General features: G+C 40.1%; 1 long non-coding RNA gene across 1 annotated transcript; it reads left to right on the forward strand.

Annotated features, from left to right (window-relative positions):
* Positions 1 to 3,399: 3,399 nt before the first annotated feature.
* On the forward strand, positions 3,400 to 9,720 carry LOC124261742. Its single transcript, XR_006894407.1, has 2 exons — positions 3,400 to 3,458; positions 9,216 to 9,720. It is a non-coding gene; the product is annotated as an uncharacterized LOC124261742 (long non-coding RNA).
* The last annotated feature ends 222 nt before the right edge of the window (positions 9,721 to 9,942 follow it).

Here is a 9,942-nt window from a genome sequence, read left to right on the forward strand (position 1 = left end):
TAAACGTTTCATATCTTCAGGTATTTGTTGTGTTCGAAATGAATTAAAAAATCCAGGCAACTTTACTTCCATTAACTGTTCAACTCCCAGCACTCCTTCTTTGTATATAGAATTTCCACAAATCCATTAGACATGCTGTTTGATTTTATATAATAATGTGCACATAAATATCACTCAAGAACGCATGTTCATAGTGCTACATTATTAAATGGGACAGTGGATCAGTGTGCTCACAAACTGCATTCTACAAAAGGAGCATACACGCCAAATTGTTCTTATGAGAGCGTGGAAGGAACAGTAATTCCATACTACCGGGTACCAATTTAATGCTATATGTACAGAGGTATGTGAATTTTCAAAAACGGTCATTTGTCTAAGATCACACCACACAGGGCCCCCATCCGCCATCTATCCGCCGCTGAAACAAGTTCACGGAACTAAGTGCCACCACAACATGATAATCACGATTTATCCTGTCAATAAGGATTTGGTGATGACATTACTCTATCCGATCATTTTACACCTTACATCTTCACACACAGACAAAACAGTCCTGTCTCTCCTGCTACAACTGAACCAACATTTATCATTCTCGACCACGTCCTTTGTAAGTCGCTATGAAAGATGACTCTCAAAAATAGAGATCCTCTCCATCTTCTGCCTGACATGCTGTACTGAATTGAAACATCACCAATCATGCTCATCTAACTGCCATACTGAACTTGCTCATTAGATTTTCTCCTTAAATTAATTACATTCAAATCCATATTCCCAAGGTCTATACTCATACGAAAACATGCCTCTCCATCCCTAATGTACGGAACTCCCATGATTCAATTGCCAGCGTTCTAAAGTCATTACACCTACACATTCTCATCGTGCATCCAGGAAACAAGGTTTAAACGAACTCAGTCAATATCGTGAATGCACAACAGAAGCAAGGTCGCGTGTTTGATCAACGTCACTAATTCACGACAATATTTTGATAATATGAGGGATGGTATACACCGTCAACTATGAAAAGACAGAAAATCATGATCAGTTCATAAAACCTGAACGTCTTACTAGTCAATTCTAAAAACAAGATGGAGACCTTTAGAGCTTGTATAAACTGTTTGAAACGTGCAAATACATGAAGAGCTGAGTCGCCTTTAAACTTATAAATATTGGATGACAATAATCAGCGGCATAATGGCTTCCTTTGAAGTTGTAATTCTGAAATAATACACAGTATTATGGAGACAAAAATACGATTTGTCCGTTGTGCCCTTCATATCTTCAGACTCTAATGCGTCATTAGTGTAGTTCACAAAATTCATAAGTTCTTAATTGTTTCTTTGTGTTTGTTTGTTGTTTAGGGGCGGTGGGGTAGCCTAATGGTTGAACCGTTGGCTCGTCACGCCGAAGACCCGGGTTCGAATCCCCACATGGGTACAATGTGTGAAGCCCATTTCTGGTGTCCCCCGCCGTGATGTTGCTGGAATATTGCTAAAAGCGGCGTAAAACCAAACTCAGTCAGTCAGTCAGTTTGTTGTTTAACACCGCACTCAGCAATATTCCAGCTATGTGACGGCGATCTTAAATAACCGGATCTGGACCAGACAATCCAATAATGAACAATGCAATTGGGACACGATGACATGTGCCAACAGAGTCAGAGAGTCTGACCAGCTGATCCAGTCAGTCGCCTCATACTATAAGCTTTGATTGCTGAAGACCAAATGTAACCGTTCACGTGTTCGCAATAAAGTAAGTTAATTGAGCATGATTATTGTTCATTGTAATATTTTGTTTGAAATATTGTTTCATATATACATGCGCATGCCTGCAATGCATAAACATGTAAGTAGTGGCTACATAAAAATTAAGGTGACGTATATTTTCTTGATATAATTGACTCAGGCCTTGTCCCTGACCTTTTATCAAAGAGTGAGTGAGTGAGTTTGGTTTTACGCCGCGTTTTGCAATATTCCAGCAATATCACGGCGCGGGACACCATAAATGGGCTTCACACATTGTACCCATATGGGGAATCGAACCCGGGTCTTCGGCGTGACGAGCTAACGCTTTAACCACTAGGCTACCCCACCGCCCCTTTTATCAAAGAAGTGTGAAGTAAAACGTGCTTGCAGGTTTTGGCATTTAGATTAATTCAAAGTCGTACACTAAACACTTAGAGTGTCAAGAGTCGGTGTATAACATATACATATAATCTTAGTCATACATAGCTCCAGGGTGCACATTTCAGTGCTTCCTTTGAACGCATGACGAAGTTAAATGTCCCAGTTGGCTATTTATACGTTCAGCAAACTATACCCATTAACAATAATATATTTCTCAATGTATGAGAAACATAAAGTGTGTATGCGTATGAACATAAACGTATATATACTTTTTTTAATTTCCCATGTTTAACGTTGTTTAATGGCACTTGCCCAATAACAGGACTTTGTTATCGTTAGCACCAAAAACATGTAATTCTCACACGTTATGCGTAATTGAATGTGAGAACTTCAAAATTGCCTTCCAGTTTGTCTTTGGAACCAAACGTTAAAGACTATAATTGTTGAATGATTGTTAGCTTGAAAGCGTGAAAATACGATTCGTCACAGCGGCAGCTCTGCTAGCGGTTTATGGCTGGACTACGTTCTTTGTACACGTTATAGGGACTTCGTATCTCATTACAAGCTGAGGAACCACAAGGTATGTCCCCGTTGTTTGACAAGCTGACTGTGTCTCACCCTGAATCATCATTGCTCACCACTGTACCCCAACCTGTGAAATCTCCCAAGCGGATTGTTTATTTATTTGCTTGTTGTTTAACGCCACACTCAGCCGGAGAGCGGAAGGTCGCGGGTTCGATCCCCGGCCGCGTCATACCAAAAGACGTTAAAATATGGTACTTGTTGGTCCCTGCCTGGCGCTCGGCATTAATGGGTACAGCAAGGACTGGTCGGCTCGGAGTCAGTATAATGTGTCTGAGTGGGGTATTCATGCTTCACTGCGGGGTGGTATCTCAGTGGGCTAGCACTATAAAACCAGCTTCAGTCTGGGCTAGTACAAGCAGTCGCACATACACATACACACGCATGCACGTCGTCATATGAGCGAAATATTCTCAAGCACGACGTTAAACCTAATTTCACCTCACCTCACCCACACTCAGCAATATCCCAGCGCTATATGACTGTGGTCTGTATACTATCCAGACTAGATAATCCAGTGATTAATAGCATGAGCATCGATCTGTGCAATTGGCATACGATGACTGTCACAACCAAGTTTATTAAAACCCGTAGTCCAGGCGAGAGCAAGCGAACAAGGCTTGCGCGCAGAAAAAGCATGCAGCACGTGCGCGTATCCTACATAGGCTGGTGAGGCGGTTGTCTGGGTGCACAGCGAGTTAAGAGAGCGTCCACGTCGGACCTGTGTTTCTGGTCATATTTGGTCGCTTGGACGTGAGAGCAAATTTATTTATTATCATAAGAATTAATATCGCAGTTAGATTCTATATTTGTGGAACATTTCATGGTTACTTGGGCGTAATATGGAAGTGGTACAGTAGTGTTTATGATTTCTGTTATTTGGTTAGAATGTTTAATTTTGTCATTCTTTGCAGTGAACGTGAGTACGATTTTGTGAATGATTTTTTTTTATGTGAATGCAATGCAGGCTTATGAAATATGAGTATTGGTGGAAATTGTATGATTGGCATTGATGTGTGAATTGAATGACAGCGTTATACTACGATTCGTGTAATTGTTTGCAATAGTCAATTAGGTTATATCACCATAAGAGTGAGTGAGTGAGTTGAGTTTTACGCCGCACTCAGCAATATTCCAGCTATATGGCGGCTGTCTGTAAATAATCGAGTCTGGACCAGACAATCCAGTGATCAACAGCATGAGCATCGATCTGCGCAATTGGGACCGATGACATGTGTCAACCAAGTCATCGAGCCTGACCACCCGATCCCGTTAGTCGCCTTTTACGACAAATATAGTCGCCTTTTATGACAAGAATGGGTTGCTGAAGACCTATTCTACCCCGGATCTTCACGGGTCATCACCATAAGAATCTTGAAGACATACATGTGTTGGTATAGTTTCGGAGTGTAAGCACTTTAGTGTAGTAATATTGTGAAATGTAGTGCTGGGTATTTAGTATTCACTCCAAATGTTACAGCAAAAAGCCTACGGATGGGCGTGTATGTGCGAAGTCGTCACAACGACTCAGTAGAGGGAGCTTCGTACGTGAGCAGACCTAGCCTGTAATGGGTGCATGATGGCGACGTGATGGCGACTTGAAAAATTAGAGGGCGCTTCGTTACGGCGTGAAGACGATGTCCCATGGGAGTCTTGACCTTGGCCAGGTCGTGTGTTCGTAACCCTGGGATGTTCAAGCTGGCTGCCGCCTGAGTCGAATACACTTCTTACACTTGAGTGTGTACCAAACCTGGAGAGGATCCAGCGACAGAGGCTTAGATGACGACGCATCTGTAAGTCCTGTGTGACCTTCATGTGTATGACATGAACGGACACTTAACAGTACCATCCTTTAACTGAACATTGCAATCAGTTTGATATTCATGCATTGGCACAGATAGATACTGTGAATGTGGTTATACGAATCATATAATTCTTGTATGATCTGTTGTCATAGAGGTGAATAAGAAGTACATGTAATTAAAAGTGTAGATATTTGTGTTTAGTTTATTATGTTATGATAAATAAGTTGTGTGTGTTTGTATACACATAGAAGTGTGGGTATGTAAAGTAATTGGTTGTCCGTGTGGGATGATGTGTTATGAAATGGATGTTGGGAAGGTGTTATTGAGAGTCGGGTGAAACTTATTGTAGTGAGTGAGTGAATAGGGTTTACTTGTAGGGATCATGATAGGCGTGTACGGTGAGTGTGAAGATGGATGTTTCATGTGTGAAAATGTGTGTGTGTTGTAATAACTTTTGAATAAACTTATGTTGTTAATCTTCATACTGCGCTGTGCTGTGATGTTGATGATGACGATCTAGGGCTATTCCGTGACAATGACATGTCAATCAAGTCAGTGAGCCTGACGCCTCTTACGGCAAGAATGTGTTGCTGGGGACCAATTCTAACCCGTTTGCCTATGGGTTTACGGCTATGAGTTGAACAGATACAACTATTCACAGAATAATAAATCTGTGTTAATCGAATTCATGATATACTGGCTTACAATTTTGATAATGCGTTTCTGTTTGTGTCTCTGGCCCTGTTGTTTACAACAAAAGGCCATTGTTCAGGCAAGTCCTCTGAGCTGGAAGAAAAATAATATTGAACTGAAGATAACCTACAATTAAAGTTGTAATCAGTTGCAAAAATTATATGAAATCAGTGTACTGCCATGTCAGTGAACTGAAGCTTGGTTGGACGTAAAGTGATTATATATCGTATTACCTCATCAGAGAAAGGTTTCCACAGCAATGACTAGGAGATTAAATTGCATCCACTGCACTGACTGACTGACTGAGTTTGGTTTTACGCCGCTTTTAGCAATATTCCAGCAACATCACGGCGGGGGACACCAGAAATGGGCTTCACACATTGTGCCCATGTGGGGATTCGAACCCGGGTCTTCGGCGTGACGAGCCAACGTTTTAACCATTAGGCTACCCCACCGCCCCTCATCCACTGCAAAGTATATCATTTTTTGTTAATTTTGCAGATACAATACTAGAATGTTCAAACATGATATGGCAATAGATCATTTGACATTAAAATCTATAGATCTTTTCTGATCGACCTGTCTATTGTTGATTAAGCACACTTCATTTCTTACCCAAACTGATCTTATTGTGCGTAAATGGCAAACAGGCGGTTATATTATATGAATGGATGATTGGAAATCAGGGATGACACCATACGACATAACTGCACATACTGGTGGCCAGGTTTGAATTTACTTCCGACGTGTCCCAAATACAAGGAACTATTCATCAAGTTGAGCATTTTTTCTGGTGGCAGTTTGACGGTGTACGTTTTCAAATACCGATTCCATAATGACGGAAAAAATATGTTTCAAATACTATTTAAATGTTTAAAAAATAGTAAAACTCGATTTTCACTTCAACCGAGATATACCTGAAATGTCAAGTTCTGTATACCTTACACTGATTTGACATAATAAATTAAATTAAACTGATATGTCTTTCTTTGAAGATGTGGAGATCAAAACACAATTCTTTATCTGCGTATCATCTTACCCCTGGAAGAGAGTAGATATGGCATATAAATATGTTATGTTTTACGATTAAAAATAACACATGGTATAATTACAGTGTATAATATCATATGTCCTATCCGTTACTTAAAAGATAAAGTATTATTCTGGGAGGGGAGGGGGGGTTGTCTGTTGATACTCACTCACGGTTCCCTCCACGGATTACAGTGTAACGGGGTGATTCACTCTTTACAACAGACCTAAAGGGAAAACTCGGCGGTTGTTTTTCGCGACCTGTCGCGAATACCTGCAAGATGGTTGATGCGGCGATGTGAAATATTCACTCGCTCAATCAGCACAAATTGTATCTCTATCTCAGACGCTGACTTGGAAAATATACCATTGCCTCCAAAGGGGAAACTTCTCAGATGACCATTTCATTGTTAGATATGACAATGAACAATTGACTGATACGCATTCCGTTTCAGTGACTATGACCCAAATTCAGGATTTCGTCAACCATCATTAGATTATTCCTAGCATGATGAATTTGCACGCCTTTAAAAAGACTATCGTGGTTATGGGACAATTGTCTACAATTGTGGTATTCAGCATCAAGAATAACATTTTCGTTACCTTCAAACCAAAGACCCCTGAACGATGGTCTGATTCCAGTGTGTCGCTTCGGACGGCCTCCAGGCTTACAATAACAATACATGTGTATAGGAAAACGTTGCCCATCCATTATGTATCACTGGAGCACAGAACAAATATTACGCGAGATATATTAACCATATCATTGTTTAGGCGAAAGCTTATACTGTCCATGCTACAGCGTTACCAATAAAGATGAGTAAGTGAGTTTAGCTAATTTTTAGCCGATTATAGCAACATTCCAGCAATATCATGACAGCGAACAGTAGACATGGGCTTCACACGTTGTACCCATGTGTTACGTCTGTGGAACGCTCTTAATTAAAATTGTTTCATTATGAGAAAAATCGGTTTTGTAAAACGTAATGAGGAGTTATATTGCTAAAGGTGCCATATGGTAAGTGTGTTAGCACACCAAATGTGCATAACCAAAACGCGAACACAATCGGACATCATCAAAACGCATACCAACCTGAAAATTCATACCCAAAAAACATATACAAAGGTCAAACATCATACCCACAAAACACATACCAACCTCAAATGTCGTGCCCACAGAAATGCACAGACCTCAAACATCATAATCACATGAACATATACAAGCCTCAAACATCATGTATACCAACGAAACATATACCATCATCAAAACATGATGACCACAAAAACAAAAATCTACAACGTTCACCAGTCGAACATTCAGTTATAACACCTTTAACTTCATCGATCACTCTAACCATCTTTGACAAAACGATCGAAATATCCTGCTAAATGAACTACCACAACCACCAACTATTCCTTGAGTTCCTTTCAGCTGCTCTTCGGGGTCCGCATTTCCCTGCTAATCATAACAGACAATATAATGAATTAAACTATAGATACACAAGACACTCTTAAAGTGTTTTGAAGAAAATGTCTCACTGAAGCTTTTCCAGAATAATTTACTTACGTGAGTTATGTTTTATTAAATTGTGTTCCAGTTCATATTTCCTGACGTGACGGGCAGAGATAGAGATATCTCCCTTTCCCAATGGGAACCTCCGTAACAGACTCAATCATTTCAAATGTCAAAGTGGTAACTCAATTTCACCTACATTTTCTCTCCCGGTATCAAGGGAACATGTGTCCCCATTCTAACCAAAAGCAATCCGTGCAACATACAATAGTAGACAGACCAAACACTAGCGAATCCTTTTGATCCAATATTGGATAGAAATAGATGCTTTACTATCTTCGCGATCCACAAAAACATCTCAGAATGCCAGTGAGCGGACAGTAGATTTACTGTCAGAATATTAGATCTTTGAATGTAGAATTATCGGCATAGTTCATTCACTTGTGCAATAACTTTGGGGTTACCATCGGAATGGGTTACTAAACACTTTTTTACTCTTTCATACACAATTTAGATGCGTCTGCAGTGAAACAAAGATGGACTTGCATCTATTTATCACTCTAAAAAATTCTCTATTCGCCTCAATCACCCTCTCAGCTTCAGTATTACATGACACAAGGAACAGAGTTGCAAGACATAAATGCAAAATATGGCTATAGCTTTAAAACATAATACTGAAGCTGGGTGAGTGAGTGAGTAAAACATAAGTACAAAGTGACACCTATGCTAATGATAAGTAATAACAAAATGGCTATCCGAATTGTACGGAACTAATCTCGTGGGTTCCACAAACAATGATTGCAATAAATGAAACTGTAAATAACCACAGACCTTTCCTTAATTACGTGAATGAATTCACTTTGGTGAACTGAAAACAGCCTGTTCTCTGTATAACATCGGCGGAAGTCCCATAACATCGGTGAAAGACTTCCTTTTGAAAACCAACAGAGAAAAGGTTCTCTCTTAGTATAGTCAGTGAAAGAGTTTTCTCTTGACAAGATCAGTGAACGTATATTCTCCTCAAATCAGTGAAGGGCGGTGGGGTAGCCTAATGTTAAAGCATTGGCTCGTCACGCCGAAGACCCGGGTTCGAATCCCCAAATGGGTACAATGTGCGAAGCCCATTTCTGGTGTCCCCCGCCGTGATGATGCTGGAATATTGCTAAAAGCGGCGTAAAACCAAACTCAGTCAGTCAAATCAGTGAAAGGCTTCTCTCTTAAATCCATCGACTAAACTGTTTTTCTTCAAACAGATGTTTACATGTACAAGCTGACTTCTATGCTTATGGTTATCATTGAGGTTCTTTGGATCATGTCAAATATAATATTTTGTCATATTGCTTTATGCAGCACACACATCGCCAGCTGTGATCACACAAATATTTCCTTATATCTCCCTGCCCTGGGACATATACCGATTTCAGACAAAGTGGTAAAGTAATTTCACTCAATTTTCTTTTTGTGCAACAGGAGAACACCTTGCCCCGATCTAGCCTGAAGCAATCCCACAGAAGGAAAGACAGACTCAACAATCAAGAGCGTATCATTGTGATCGGATTTCATAGAACACAGAGTCTTTTCTGGCATTTCAAAACATGAAAATTCTATAATGCCAACCGGAGCTCAGCCAGTCCTGCTGCTAAGACAAGAGATCTTTGAATGATGTGAAGGTGTAGGACCATCCCATTAACTGACGAGGAACAGTCTGGTCTTGGGTCAAGTCAGACAAGATCTAAATAAAGTCTTCAGACGTATCCCCTGGTACAAGGACAACCCTCTCTCGTGAAGGATGAATGGGTCGGGTTCATTTATCTCTAATCAGTTCCTTGCTGCAGTTGCTGCAGGAAGCAATTCAGTTAATGCATTTTAAATTACTTTTCTTGTGTTTATATTTGTTTACTTTTAAGAAGTCATGTCTTTAGTGATCGATGATCGTTTTGATAATGCAGAAACGATAAATGTTCTACACATGTCATCACAGCTCTCATTATGCTTGTGATGATCAACGAACATTACTGGCAATTACATCACCCAGTCTGACTTTCATATCACCACTTTTGCCGTCTCTTGAGAAAAGTAGCAGAATGCTGTGGATCTGTTTCGACCTGATTTCAGTCGGATCGTTTTATTGGGATACAATTTAGAACACGTTTGCGTGTACACAAAGCTGGATAAGTGAGAAAGAACATTGGTAAGT

Source organism: Haliotis rubra, unplaced genomic scaffold, assembly GCF_003918875.1.
Source record: "Haliotis rubra isolate DU_JTF1 unplaced genomic scaffold, ASM391887v1 Scf807, whole genome shotgun sequence".
Lineage (NCBI taxonomy): Eukaryota > Metazoa > Mollusca > Gastropoda > Lepetellida > Haliotidae > Haliotis > Haliotis rubra.